The 14,623-nt window shown below is 42.5% G+C and overlaps 1 protein-coding gene across 1 annotated transcript in view; it reads right to left on the bottom strand.

Annotated features, from left to right (window-relative positions):
* Positions 1 to 14,623, bottom strand: part of ARHGEF26 (Rho guanine nucleotide exchange factor 26) — a 452,167-nt gene that overhangs the window by 116,683 nt on the left and 320,861 nt on the right. The window lies entirely within an intron of this gene.

The following is a 14,623-nucleotide window of genomic DNA, read 5'->3' as shown; positions in this document are numbered from 1 at the left end:
AAAGAAGCATTGGAATGTTGGAGCTCTGAGCTACCAACATTCCAATGTTCTAATATAAAGGAAAGAAACACTGGCCAACCACATTAATACAGGTAGAGAAGCAAATAAATACTCACAAATGCACACCATCCTAGAAATCATTAGGAAGCATTATATACTGTAATCACTACATGAATTAACTATGTAGCTCCTATTTGAGTGTTCCTGTGATTTGGAGGAGAATCAAAGGCATATTTGTATTCGAAATTTGAGGTAGGTTACCAGAATATTTTTGTCAGAATATCATCTGACATCAATATTGCTTACAAAAAAATTATCTCATTTAAATTAACATTAGAATACACCCAAAGATACAATATTTTTGTATTAGATAATTAGGACACAATATTTATAAGACAATATTTCTGCATACAATTTGATATACAACCGTGATAGAACAACCCTATCTTTTTTATGAATAACATTTTTAGTCAAATGAATACATTTTTAAAACATTTTTATTTAAAAAAAAAATAGTAGCACTCAATATTGAAATGAATGTTATATTGTATTGAATTGTTTGAGGTATCCACTCACATTCATAGACAGTTTCTGTAAGCATGATCATTTACATTCTAATTAACCTCTTAAGTTTGTCATTACCCAGAGATCTCTGTGTTTTTCAGAGCTAGCAGTTTAAATGTGGGCTTTTAAAAGCTCATATCCATCCATGCTTGTTGCTTAAAAAAAAGATTATTTTCAGCTCACTGTTGTGCTATATCTCACACTTTATGAGGGAAGCACAAAAAGAACATCTGAAAACAACAAAAATGATTGTTGGTACCTTTTTTTCCTGAATAACGTTCAATCCATTGTAGAGACTTCTCTGCACAGGATCAATATACCATTACCTGTACTTGTAAAAACAAGACTTGGCAAAGCCTCCAGGTCTAGGTTTAATGTGCTAACACATGAAAGCACAAGCATGGACAAGTATGCATTTGTGCAGGTGTGTGTTTGCATCACATATAGCCCCACCTATTGGCATTGCCAATGCATGTTAATTTTCCTTCCACCCCCGTCTGCTATGAGAATCCACACTGCTGCCAAGTGGACGCTGTCAAGTGCAGTGCCTACAGTCAGTTTTGCATTAAGCATTACAAGTAAAAAGCTAGTACCTCCCGAAGGAGACACATATGCTTTGCTCACCGAACCACCAGTACCCCCCTCTGAACTGCATTAACTGTGATCGCCCCCTTCATTAAAATGCAACAACGTTGTATGTGGCACTCCAGACAAAACAAAATAAATAAAGGAACAAAGAGACGTGTGAATTAAAAACAGTTTTATTGCTGTTGCCAACACTCACACTGGTCTCATTGAACAACAAGTATCAGTAATGCCAATAGTTCTGGCTTAAGAATGAAAGTTTTTCCTGGGTTTAGGACCTTAATAAGTTATTATTCACGAACACTGTAACTCATCTTTGCTCTCATTCATCCACCCATCCACTGACTCATTCTTGCATTGACCCACTGACGGAACAACATTAAAACACACACAAACAACATATGTAGTCTTTCCTGGTTTCAGTTTCTATTTGTTGTGCATTCAGATGTTTTTTTCAGTGTTTTCCAATGTTTTCAAAAATTATAGAAATCGCTGGTTATAACTGTTTATTCTTTTTTTTTTTACTCCATACATAAACCTGGGGATATTTTTCCCAGTACTTATAAGGAAATTTGCTTTAATTTCCATCCCTGATTAATTCCAGTTTACAATTATTCCCACATTCTTTACTGCTCCTAACTTCCTTCTTTGTACCCTCTCATTGGATTTCCTCTTTCAAGTAACTTTTTATTATTTCTGTCAACTCAATGCCAATCTAATTTCCCAGTTCTCAAAGCACTCTCTCCAGGACGTCAAAGATGTGCAGAAATGGAGATAAGTTTTGACCCCATTTGGATTTGATTGTTAAAGATAAAAGGATAATGGTGGGCCTTCAACAAACATGTCTGCTGCTCTGTCCTTTCTGACAAATGTCAATGATTTGCCAAATGAAGAGTTTCTACTTAAAATGTTCAATATATATATATATATATATATATATATATCAGTCAGTCAAAATACTCTTTATTCGATTTTTGTTAAAATCATAAAAGGCACAATACAAATACAATTTTTTAAAAACATCACTTAATCTCAATACAAAAAGTTTTCTACTTAATGACTTCATTTCATCAGGTTGTTACACAAAAGTACCAAAATTTACAAATTTATTTACAAGTGTTAAAAATTCTCCATTTAAGAACAAATTTATGTTAAAATAGGTCTATCTGGGGTAATCTTTTCTTCCTAGATCTGAATGCAGCAGTTAGATAGCAAGCAACACTAAACATGGTGTGAGTATCTGCTAACATTTGGAGGAATATTAAAGCTGGCCTTATTTGAGTAAAACCCGCCGCTTTCAAGACAGGGAATAGGTATTTTGCCCTTTCACTACTATAAAAGCCACAAAAAAATATAAAGTGGAGGGTGTCTTGAACTGAAAATTGGTCACATCCACATGGCGGACCGTCTTCAGGTTTTGACCACACAGGAAAATTTCCTAGGGAGTAATGGATTAAGTTCATCCTAAATTTTGTAAGTAAGAGTCTATGGAGAGGGTTAGTCACAACTTTTAGGTATGGTTCCAAGGCGGGCGAGGTCGTTATAACTATATGTGCCCTTACCATGGGTTTCCTCAATTCCGACTCTTCTCTATCCATACAAGCCCTCTCCAGAAACGCCTGCTTAATCCATCTGACATCCTCCCCTCTGATGTTGGTTGGGTCGTTAAAAAGTTCCGGTCTCCCCAGCATAAGTTATGTCGATTTAATATATTTTAGCCAGGGAATTCTCATGGCGTTATCCCTTGCAATAACGTCCTTAAGGATGGCATGATTTAGCGTTAGCTCGGGGTTCAGCCATGTTTTGGCCCAGAAAAGGAGGGGGGCTAGTTTTAATTTATCAGTGATATATGGTAAACCTATTTCCTCATGGATAGAGAAGGTGTGTGTGGATTTAGGGACGGATAAAATGTTCCTAATAATACCATTTTCTACCCTCTGTATTTTTGCCATGTCTGCGTAACCCCAAATCGCAGACCCATACATGGCAATTGATACGCACTTACTGTTGTATATTTGAATCACCGCCTCCATTGGTTTGGCTCCCAGTCTTTTTGTAAAGGCCAACAGGGCTGATGAGGATCGTGCTAAGCTAAGGCTCTTTGCTTTAATCTGGGGGACCCAGGACCCTCTTTGATCAAAAAGGACTCCCAGGTAAGGGAAAACTGGTACCCTAGAAAGAGTCTCCCCTTTACAAATAAATGATTTTTTTTGCAACATGTTTACTCTGTGACCGATAATCATAGTATGGGACTTCGAAACATTAATTTTCAAGTCTAGATTCTCCATGAAGGAGCCGAAGCGGTCCAGAAGGGTCTGTAGGCTAATGCCTGTTCGTGCTATTAGGACGGCATCGTCCGCGTATAGGAGGGCTGGAATCTTGGCTCCTCCTACACGGGGTACATCAGCCAGTCCTGTTTCTAGGTATTTCCCCAGGCCATTTATATAGATGGTAAAGAGAAGGGGGGCCAGGATGCAACCCTGGCGCACCCCCTTCTCAGATTTAAAACTTTCCGTGCACCTTCCATCCCTGGTAACTCTTATTTTTGCGTTGAGATCTTGGTGTAACCTTGCCATAAATGCCACCAAGGGTTCCTCTATGCCTAGCTCTAGTAGAAGAGTCCATAACTTACTCCTGTTCACCAGGTCGAAAGCCGAGGAGAGGTCCATAAAGGCCAAATAAACTGACCCCTCCCCGGCCACCGTGTACCTGGAGACCAGAAGGTGGAGATTGGAGCATCCCCCTATTCTCACGGAAGCCGTATTGAATATTCGAGAGTCCCCCATTCTGTTCTAAATTTTCCCTTAGCTTAGCCAAAAGGACTCTACCTAAGATTTTAAAAGTGGAGTCGATAAGGGAGATTGGGCGGTAACACCCAGGGTCCTCCCGGTTTCCCTTCTTGAAGATGGGAACGATTACAGATGTTGCCCATGTTTGAGGTAGGGATCCTTCATTTGCTGCTATAAACACTCTGGTCAATACTTTACTCCAGAGTGCTGGGCAATATTTAAAAAAGTCAGCCGGCACACCATCGGGGCCTGGTGCCTTGTTTTTTGTGGTATCCATAATGGCTTTAAGGACCTCCTCTTCCGTAAACACCACTGTGGCTGCACAGTGGACCACCTCAGTAATACTTGGGCAGTTTGAAGGTTCACCCCCATAAATATTGATAAAATGCTGTACCCATCTCTCATCGGGAATTACACAATCTGTACTCAGATTGTTCTCCCCTGAAAAAAAGGAATGATTAATGATTTCCCAAAATTGTTTACTATTTTTCAGGACATCTACATTAAGTAGATCATTCCATGCGTTGTTTTTATTTTCATTTTTCCTTGCCTTCACATTGGCTTTATAGGCCCGCCTCAAGTGAGAAATTAATTCTTTATCCCTATCCTTAGCCTTGAGGGCCAGTTTCAGTTCTCTATGTGCCCTTGAACATTTGCTATCAAACCATTTGTGGGGCTTTGTGGGGTACTGAGATTTGGGTTTTGTAAGATCCCTGGCGGTTTGTGCACAAATACAATTAAAAGCAGTGACAACCTGAGGGTTCGAGGCAGTATGGTCTAGACAAGTTTCTATCGGTCCCTCAATTTTAGGAAGTAAGGTTTCCATAAACTTTTCCTCCATGGCCATACCCCATTTGAGCCGTCTGCCCTGATCACTGGGCACCGCCATGGCGCAAACCCGGGGTTGGTCCACCTGTTTGCGCCATAAGTCACTCCAGTGTATTTCAATTGACAGAGGGTTATGATCGCTATGGGGTGAGACAGTGACTTTATAGTCTCTTGTCTTTAAAATCAAGCCTGAGGACATGAATATGTAGTCAATTATCGACCCCTTAGTTGTACCTTTAAAGGTGGGGACCTTCTCATTAGTAGCAGTTTTGTATGATTCATACATATTAAAATTAGCACACAATAAATCAAGTGACTCCCCCATTTTGGTGTGTTCAAAGTGAGGAATGCAGGCTCCAGCAGGAGAATCTGCATCTAATGGTTGACAGGGCAATTGACATTTGTGGCTATTAAAATCGCCCATTAAAAAAATTTCGAAGAGAGTATGTGAATTTTGACTGTATTTGTTTATCAAGTTCACCAAACAATCCAAGTGTTCAGATTCATTTAGTCCACCCCAGGCGTTATAAAAGTTAATTACAAGTATAATACAACTCGGGGAGACTGTCCATGCTATTGCTAAGATGTTTGGGGAACCTGAATTCAATAAATTAAAAGTCCCTACTAAATCTAAAGAAAAAAATGTGATAAGCCCCCCTTTTGCTCTCCCCGCGTTACTAGAACTAGCAGGTATTGTAAAGCTTAGGAAGCCATCTAAGGAAAAGGAAAGTGAAGTGTCCCAAGTTTCTTGCAGAGCTATAACCTTATGTTTGGAAATGTATTGTATCCATGTAGGGTCCTTTCTTTTAGCTCTTATTCCTGCAACATTCCAAGTCATGAATGTGCATGGTAAGGAGTATATAGTGCTCCGTGCTCAGGTATTGCACAGCCAACTGTACATCTGTATAAAGAAGCGGGTCATTTGCATCTGCAGTTTACAATGGAAATGAAGTATATTTTACAGTGCCTGTGGAAGTCTGCATTTATCGGAAGACCTCTATGCATTAATTTTTATCAAGCATGTGACTATATCTTTGTTGTTTCAAATCAGAGCTGAGACTGTGTTCCTTTCCGGGCATTTCTGATGGTTGCACAATCCACTTTCCCTTTGTATATTGTGCAGTGTACACTGCTCTTCTGCATTTTACTTCTTGAGATAAAAAAGGATACAGCTCAATATGTTTTCATTAAATGTTGTCACAGTGTTGTATATAGGTCATATTGCCAAGATTCAAACATTGTTTCAGCACCATATGTTCCAAGCTTCTTTTTGACATGGAGGCGTTAGGAATTAAAGTTGAGCCTGATGATCCTGGATCTGTATCCATGTGAGTGTGCAGGCTCAGAATGGGTCCTTACACCTGTTTTGGTGAAATAGTACTATCTGAAGAACATGCTAGGAAACTACTAGTTGTACTCTCTACAGCTTGTGTACTAACTCATACTTTTTCTGAAGTAATGAACGCAGTGAAAGCAGCACAATTTCACCAACACCATCTCATGGACCTCTTTGCATGGTACATGGCACTGAAAACATTCATGATAGGGCCTTAATCATTTTGTATGAAGGTATACAGCTTCCACTGGCACATGTTTATTTGAAGTGCACAATGCAAATCTAATAGTTATTGGGTTAATGTTTTATCGGACGACATTGATTTCTGAGGCATCCATATGCACAGTAATCTTTCTTTGCCCAAACCCCGTTTCCTGGGTTTTAAGAAAAGCTCTTCCATGTGCTCAGCGAAGGATGGTGGAATAACGAAGGCAGTTCTAGCCCTAGACAGAAACACTGTTTAGAGGTCTTCTGCAAGCCCGGTGACCACTAGATAACAACATCTAGTGAACAGTGAGCTGAAGCCACATGATGTGAGCCATGCTCCCTAATTGGTAAGGGATGAGGTCCTAAGGCTCAAGGTACCTTGATGATGTCCACAAGGGCATATTAACAAGCTTAGAATGCCCCAAATGGATCATAGTGGCAGCATCCATCACAGAAAAATGCTTGAATGTAGGGACTGCATTTATACTATTTGATACCAGAGGTCTAAAATATCCAGTGTTTTCCGATTTCTACTAAAAAATTGTTTTTTTTTGGTCGTGTTTTATCAGTTATAATCAGTTGTAACTGAAATATATGCAGGATAAATTAGTGGGCATTTGCTTGCAATAACAGAACTACTCATATTACTGGGTGTCCAGCTGTTCATTGTAAATAGTCTATAATTGTTTTAAAGTTTCAACTTGGCTGCCACATTTAGAACCAACCTTTTTGCCATCTTGGAATGGTAAAACAATAATACACAATGGACATTACATGGTGGTCACATAGATCAGAGAAAGTGAAAATGCAGGATGATGCAGAAGTGACCCATTAACACTTCCTGGGGAGATGTGGTATCTTCATAGGGAAAGAGGAGAAGCAAAGAAATGAAAGGGGATCTATAAAACTAAAGGACCGGCTTACCAGTTTCAACACTAAAGAAATATTTTTGGCATAACTTAACTGGTTAGGGTGTGCCTATAAGGAGACTCAGAGATGACACAAAATTGATCATCTCTTTTGGAAAGGACTATGAGGGGGATATTTACAAAGAAGTGGCGGAGAGAGGCGTTGGCCTTTATGGCTTAACGCCTCAATCGCAACTTCAGAAACACAAGGCTGCACCGTATCTACAAGGATATGGTGCAGTCTTGCGTTTCCCCCTGTGCTGGCGCCACACTTAGCAGTGTAGCACCAACACAGGCACCCTTGCACCATAGTGCAAGGGTGTCTGCGTGCAGGGGAAGATTTTTTATGTGTAGGAAGGTCAGGAAGGTGTCCCTTCCTGCACATTAACAATCTTTAAATGGCATTTTGTCACTTCTATGTGAGATGCTTAATGTAGCACACATGGAAGTTACAAACTGTCATTTTTTTAAAGAGTGTTTATGTGCAGGAAGGGTCACCTTCCTACACATAAACAATCCAAGGAATTTTGCTTTTTCCATGTGTGCTGCACAAGGCAGCACACATGGAAAAACCAAAAACTAGGAGAAATAAAGCATTTCTTCTTGTTTCGCCAAGTTAAAACCAGGTTTTCCCTGGTCTTAATTTTGGCTTTGCTCCTATTTACGCTGCCCTTGTAAATAGGGGGCAGCTTCAAAATCAATGGGTGTTGCGGTGGAACGCCCAACGCAACACCCAGTGCCCACCCCTTTCACGCTAAGCATAGCGTGAAAGGGATCCTTATTTACAAGGCAGCGTTAAGCCATGTTTAAAGCTGCCTGGTAAATAAGGCAAAGCCCCAATCACCACAGAATTGTCACAAAACGTGACATTACCGTTGCGATAGGTGCTTGTACATATGCCCCTCAGTGGTTTAAAGTTAGATTCATAGACTGCATGCATAAGGAGGCCGCCTGAATGATCCATAACTGTCTCAATTGAATGGAGCAAATTCTTTTGCATGGCAAAGCATAGACACTTTGGTCAGGTGAGTAGTGGCCTTCAAAGTTAGGGCCTGCTCCGAGCCGCAAGAGAGTTGTAAACATCCTGGGCATTCTGGTTCAAAATAATTTATCAGTGAAAGATCGAGTCACCAGCATCTGCGGTACCTGCTTTAACACACTACAACCACTGAAAATGGTATTCTCTATGCTTCCTTTGAGCGTTAGGAGAACATGTGTCCAGGCTCTTAACACCAGATGCCTGGATTATGGCAATGCTCTTCTGATAGCTGACAATGTGACGCTTCTCTCCAAACCTCAGGTGATTCAAGACACTGTGGCTGCCTAGTCTGTAGACCTCCTGCTGGTACCCCTTATGCTCCTACTCTAAGAGCTTTGCAGAGGTTTCAAGTTCAAGTTCAAGTTCAGAGATTTGTATAGCGCACTACTCACCCAGAGGGTCTCAAGGCGCTTGGGGTGCTTTTACTTATCGAATATCCAAGTTTTTAGTTGCTTTCTGAAGGAGAGGTGGTTCTGTGTAAGGCGGAGGTGGGTGGGGAGAGAATTCCAGGTTTTGGCCGCTAAGTAGGAGAAGGATCTTCCCCCCATGTCAGGGGACATTCCCTTCCAGTCAGGGAATGTTCACTATTCAAATTTCTATGTTGTATTCATTAATCTCTTGTGGTAAATGGCCCGTCTTACCTCAGAGTCAGACTCTCCTGGTATCACCCCACTAGAAACCTGAGATCCATGGACAAAGCCTTTCTTAGACCTCAAGACATTCGAACCTCAAGACACGTGGCTCACTCCCTTTCCTATCTGAAACAGTCTATTTTGTTTTACATTAGTTTTTGTGCTGACTTTGGAGACTTCAATAAAATGCTGAAAACATGCCTCTTCTGTTAAGTTGACTTTTCTCTGCTTCTGTCTGCATAGCACTGGGATACTTCTTTGGGATTGAGTTGTTTTGCGCTTTACAAAGTAGGGTAACAAAACATAACATAAAGATGACATTTTAAAGTTTTGATAATCAATGGTCACGGTAGACCGTGACCAATTTAATGCCTGCAGCGATGGAATGCAGGTCGGACACAACAACCAGGTTTGTCCTGGTGAAAGATTTTGTCCTCTGACTTAGGGGCTGATTTATATTTTGGCAGTAAGTATACTGCATTGCAACAGTGACAGAGTATACATACCACCAAGGTAAAGGCCCTTTCTCCTGATTGTGATGCAGCCGGATGTTGTTCGATACAGGGGTGACACTTCATCACCACCACAGCCAATCTTTTCTGATGACCAGACGGAGTAAGGACCTTCAGAGAAATGGCAACATGTCTTCCCGTCCAATCAGGATGGGTGGACATATAGCCTTTTTTTTCACTGTCCGTCACCACCAAGCAATCCCTGGTGGTGAGTGACAGTAAAATGGTAATGTTCCCCCTGCCATGGGAGATCACATGTGGGGATTTTCTTTTTGAAAATTAAAAAAGAAAACTGTGTGATGCAAGGCTGCGTCAGCATGATGCAGTCCAGTACCAAACAGCAAAATGCATTGGCAGCAACTGCAATTATGGCAGTTCCTGTCAATGCATTATAAATTATTGCATGCTTGGTGTTGGACTTGGCCCTCTCTGCAGGGTCACCCCCAAACCTTTTGCCTTTACCCTCCACCTTTTTGCTGAATTTAGTTTTGTTATCCTAAAGACTTGGTGCACTTTACCACTGCTAACCAGTGCTAAAGTGCGTGTGCTCTATGCTTAAAACATTGTAGAATTGGCTTATGCCCAATTGACATATGTTATTTCCTTAGGAAAGTGGTACTATATTTGCCCAGGGCCTGTAAATGAAATGCTATTAGTGGCCCTGCAACACTGGTTGTGCCACCCACTTACTTAGCCTGGTAAACATGTCTCAGGCCTGCCATGTCGACCAGGTAAAATAAACCATTTGTCAGGCCTGAACCTTCCCTATTTATACATATGTCACCCCTAAGGTAGACCCTGAAAAGCCCAGAGTGCTGGGAGCACTCTGGAGTTTTTAAAGGTAGAACGTGTACTTTTAAGTTTTACATATCTGGGGCCCATATTACACAACATATTACACAACAGGCCCCAGGTGTGCAACGGGCATGTGCATCTGCTTTGCACATCCCCTGGGAGCGTTGGCATTGCAGAAGGGGCAGCAGACGCTTGTGCGGCCCCTTCTGTAATACTGAAAGCACATGTAGTGCCATCGCTTTCTCAAGAGGGCATCCCCTTCCCTCTGCACCTGTGCCATATTCTAGAAGCGGGTTCCCAACAACGGGCACCCATTCAGCCTAAGACTTACAAATTTCCATGCGATGTGGGAGTCTGTGGGGGCACTCGGCACATTCTGTGGAGTGGGAGGCATCTCCCCTTCTATGGTGCAAGAAGCTAAGCATTATCCTCTGAGCTTAGCAACTTTTGTAGCACTGATGCAGGTAGGGGATGGGTTGCACCTTCCCTATACCTCTCACCTGTCAGTATATTATTGAGTGATATCTGGCAAGAGATGCTTTGCTATAATGTCACACGCGAGCAGAAAGAACTTTAAAGTGTGCCACAATAGAAGGCATGAATGTTGGTCTCTCCCATTTAACCTCCTCTGTGAAATCAAGAAGGTTCATGAATATTGCCGTCTAAATGTCGTCTGATTTAATATTGTCCCCTAAATACTGTTTACAAAAAACAAAAAAACTCCTCATTTAAATTGTTAATAGAGTATTGCACACAATGGGACAACATTTCTGCAAGCAGTATTTTGACCATCAGCATGTCGACTGAGTGTGCTTCATGTTTTCCTTGACACACATTTCCCATCAGAGCAACAGGCTCTATTTGCTAAGAGGTGGGTCCAAACTGAACCAGTAACCACAGATGAGGGTGACTACTGCACTCTTCAGTCACATTGTATTGAGACCAGGGTCTGACTGGGACAGGAAATAGGTCAGGACACTAAAATAAAAGTGGCCCCTATTAGTGCATCAGGTAGCAAAAAAAGTGACTGACATCAGCAAATACAGCAGTTTTGAACTTTTGGAAATACTATAGGTGTTTTTTTACATATACATGCATTTCTGTTTGCTACATGCAATGTTTGGGGTGATATCAGTAAAATCAACAGTAAAAACCTGCCCACCATACCATAAAACAGGCTCATGAACCTCCAAAAAACCGCCCCACACATTATTTTATCAGACCAGCCTCTCTGGCACTGCCTGATTGCCCTATAGGCCAGTCCAACCCTAATGGATACTGATATTCAGTCAAACTTAACTTTATAGTTTAGGAGCATAAACCATTTTTCCTGTACCACTAGTGAGAAAAAAGTCTACAGCCAAGACAACAAAAACAAGACCCAAACAACTGCAAAGCACCATGGTGGTAGCTGGAGCAAGTACAGAGGACAACCAGAACCCCACAAGCCCCTTGGAGGACCAGCCTGGGATCATCATTGGGGAGACGGTGGCAGGAGTTGGGGGACCGGACACTGCACAACATGGAACAGGGTGAGTAACGACCAGGGACTGGGGGAGTTGGCACAATGGTACACATGCACAAGTAAGTATAGCACATCTGCGGACAAACCATGCCCAAGAGTCACAATTCTGACCAAGAGCCCAATTTGCGCAAGTCTGCAACATCTCAGCACTTTCTAAGCACAGAAGTGAAAGGCACACTGCCTGAAAGGGATAAGGACCAACCAAATCAGAGCCGAAGGGGCAACTCACCCACAATGCAGCACACACACATAAGATGCAGAGCACCCCAACAGTGACAACAATGTGGTACAAACTGCAACACTTCCACAACAGAACAGAGGACACAACTGCTGCCGCTTGTGTGTACAAAATGGCCACTCGCATTTGGCATAGCAGGAAACTGTGAGATGACAATGTACAAGTACCACCTCACATACCTGATGGTGTAGAAATGCCAAGTGTACTGCTTCAGATAGGTGCCTCCTCATAAACAGCCACAATGTACATTGCCATGCAGTCTGACAGTAAACTTGTACAATGCTGACAGTAAACTTGTACAATGCGTGAACATACATGTGAACACAATGTCAATCTGCATTTCCCTTCACATTGCAGAGGGAGAATCAACACATCCTGCAGAGCACACCCAACAACACAGCAGTGGTGATGAAGAGGACCTCCCCAACATCTACACCGACACACTCCAACAGCTCAGGGACAGCTCCGGCACACCACCTCCAGGAGCAGGGCAGCCCAGCTGCATCCATGAGACCCCACCCCCTGCACAGACCACACAGCAGGAAGCACCCACCACCACGGCTGTCTCCCAGGACCCCCACGACCAACACATGGCCTTCTAACACCTTGTGTTAGGGTGCCAGGAGGAGATGTCTGACCAGCTTCGGGTGGGGTCGACCTCATGGCAGCCAAACTAAATGCCATACGTAGGTGTTTAAGTCACACCAGGGACCACTCACAGTCCCTAACAGACACCCACTGTACACTCCTTACTCTACAACAAGCTGTGGCTGACATCGCTGGAGTCACGACTCTGTGCCAAGAACAACTATCTAGTTAGAGTGTCTGCTGCAATATCATCCGGGAGTTGGGACACATGCGGAGAATCATGGAGAATGACACTTGATGTTGGTTGTTGAAGGTGGTGGGCCACGTGAGTGTAGGCCTATGGTAAGGATAGGGCAGACACAGTTGTAGAGTACATGCCTGGCTGAACTGACGCTGCTAATGTGGCTAGGCATTTGGCTCATGCGCTCCTTCATTACTCCGTTCGTGCAAGCCCGCCCTCCGGGTGCATGCTACATTGCAACATTGTTGCTTACAGGGGGGACGACTTAGCTACATGTCCAAGATCTTACCCACTGCCTGAGGTGACATGGTTGAATTCTTATTCATGGATGACTTGCTTCCTTCACGCATACTTGGTTGCCATCTCTCCTCACATTCTGCTATTGTATGTCTGATGGGCCATGCCGTATTCGAAACATCCGCTGTCCTGTTCTGCGCTACCTCAGTGGTAGTCCAGGGGGGTGGTGGTCTGTGGGGGCATGGGGGTGGTAGCCCTGGGTGTTGTGGCCTTCTTGGGTCTCCGAGCTGCATGATCAGTGTGTCTATGACATGTGTTGGTCTTCAGATGTGGCTCTGGGCTGGGCTCCCTTTCATACTGCAGATAGTCATCCTGCTTTACACCAGTAAAAGGCAGGTGTTAAATTCCTGCTGCTAAAGCGCCTTATGGCCTGTTTTTGGATCGCATCGTAGATCTGGTTGGTCATTGAGAATATCGCAAAGTGGTGTTTTTGCACGGGAACGCCTAGTCTGCATATCATTAGCGTTAGTTGCTGCTTTCATCCATGGCGATGTTTTTTGCGGAAGCTGGAAAACTAGCGATATCGGCAGTTTGCACCAGCATGTGAATGGGGTGATAAGTCTTTCACTAATTTAGCTGCGCTAAAGTGCTGATAACTCGGCAATAAGTCCTTGAGAATATGCCCCTTTATATGTTGGGTGTTTGGGTCCATGTCTGTTGTTCATGGTAACTGGGTGTTGAATGTCTTTTATGTTCTTGAAGGTTCTTGCATACCGCACAACATGGTGTTACCATGCCAGTTATCCTATCTCTGGAGCTGCTCCTGGGGTGCACCTTAGATACCCTGCTTCAATTTCACCTTTTCTGGTGTTTTTATTTTATTTTATTATTTTAATTTTTCATGACCCTGCCGAATATCTCATGGAGAGCTAAACAAGAATTCTTATACAAAAAATAAAACATACACAATACAATGAAGATGCAAATTTAAAAAGCATATAAAATCACATAACTGTCCTCGGAGCCAAGTCAAATAAAGGAATTAATCTATTTGTGAAATTTAACAAGCAAGAGGCCAGGTGAAGAAGAAGCGGACGGGTAATCTAGGGTAATCACAGGGCAGCTGCTGGAAAACCCTGAGTTTGGCTTATGCATATAGTGGGAATATCAAAAAGTGGTGTCCTACCACAGATGACTCTTCGGCATGGTACCACTAGCCCAAAGTCAGCACAATGCCACAAAAAACATTATGACTAGCAACCCTGTGCTATTGTGCTTGGCTTAACCTATGATCCAGAATGTTACCACAAAGGAGAATATAGCAAACAAACACTCTCAGACACTTTAAACACGCCTGTGTCAAAGTGGACTACTCTGCTAAACCAGTTTCTATTGATTTAGGGCCAAAAAGGAATGATCACAAGTAAAATAAGGGCTGCAATAATGCAGCAAAATTTCAATTTTTGTGCTGCAAGATTTGCAAATCTGTGTTGCAATATCCTGGGACGTCTGTAGTGCCCCCCAGTAGATGTTCTTTGGTATTTAGAGGAGCCACATCTGCTCAATCAGGTCAGCCTTTTGTTTGCTCCTGGAAGGCAT

Source organism: Lissotriton vulgaris, chromosome 11 (genome assembly GCF_964263255.1).
Source record: "Lissotriton vulgaris chromosome 11, aLisVul1.2, whole genome shotgun sequence".
In the NCBI taxonomy this organism is placed as follows: Eukaryota; Metazoa; Chordata; class Amphibia; order Caudata; family Salamandridae; genus Lissotriton; species Lissotriton vulgaris.
This window is presented reverse-complemented; position numbering and strand designations above follow the sequence as displayed.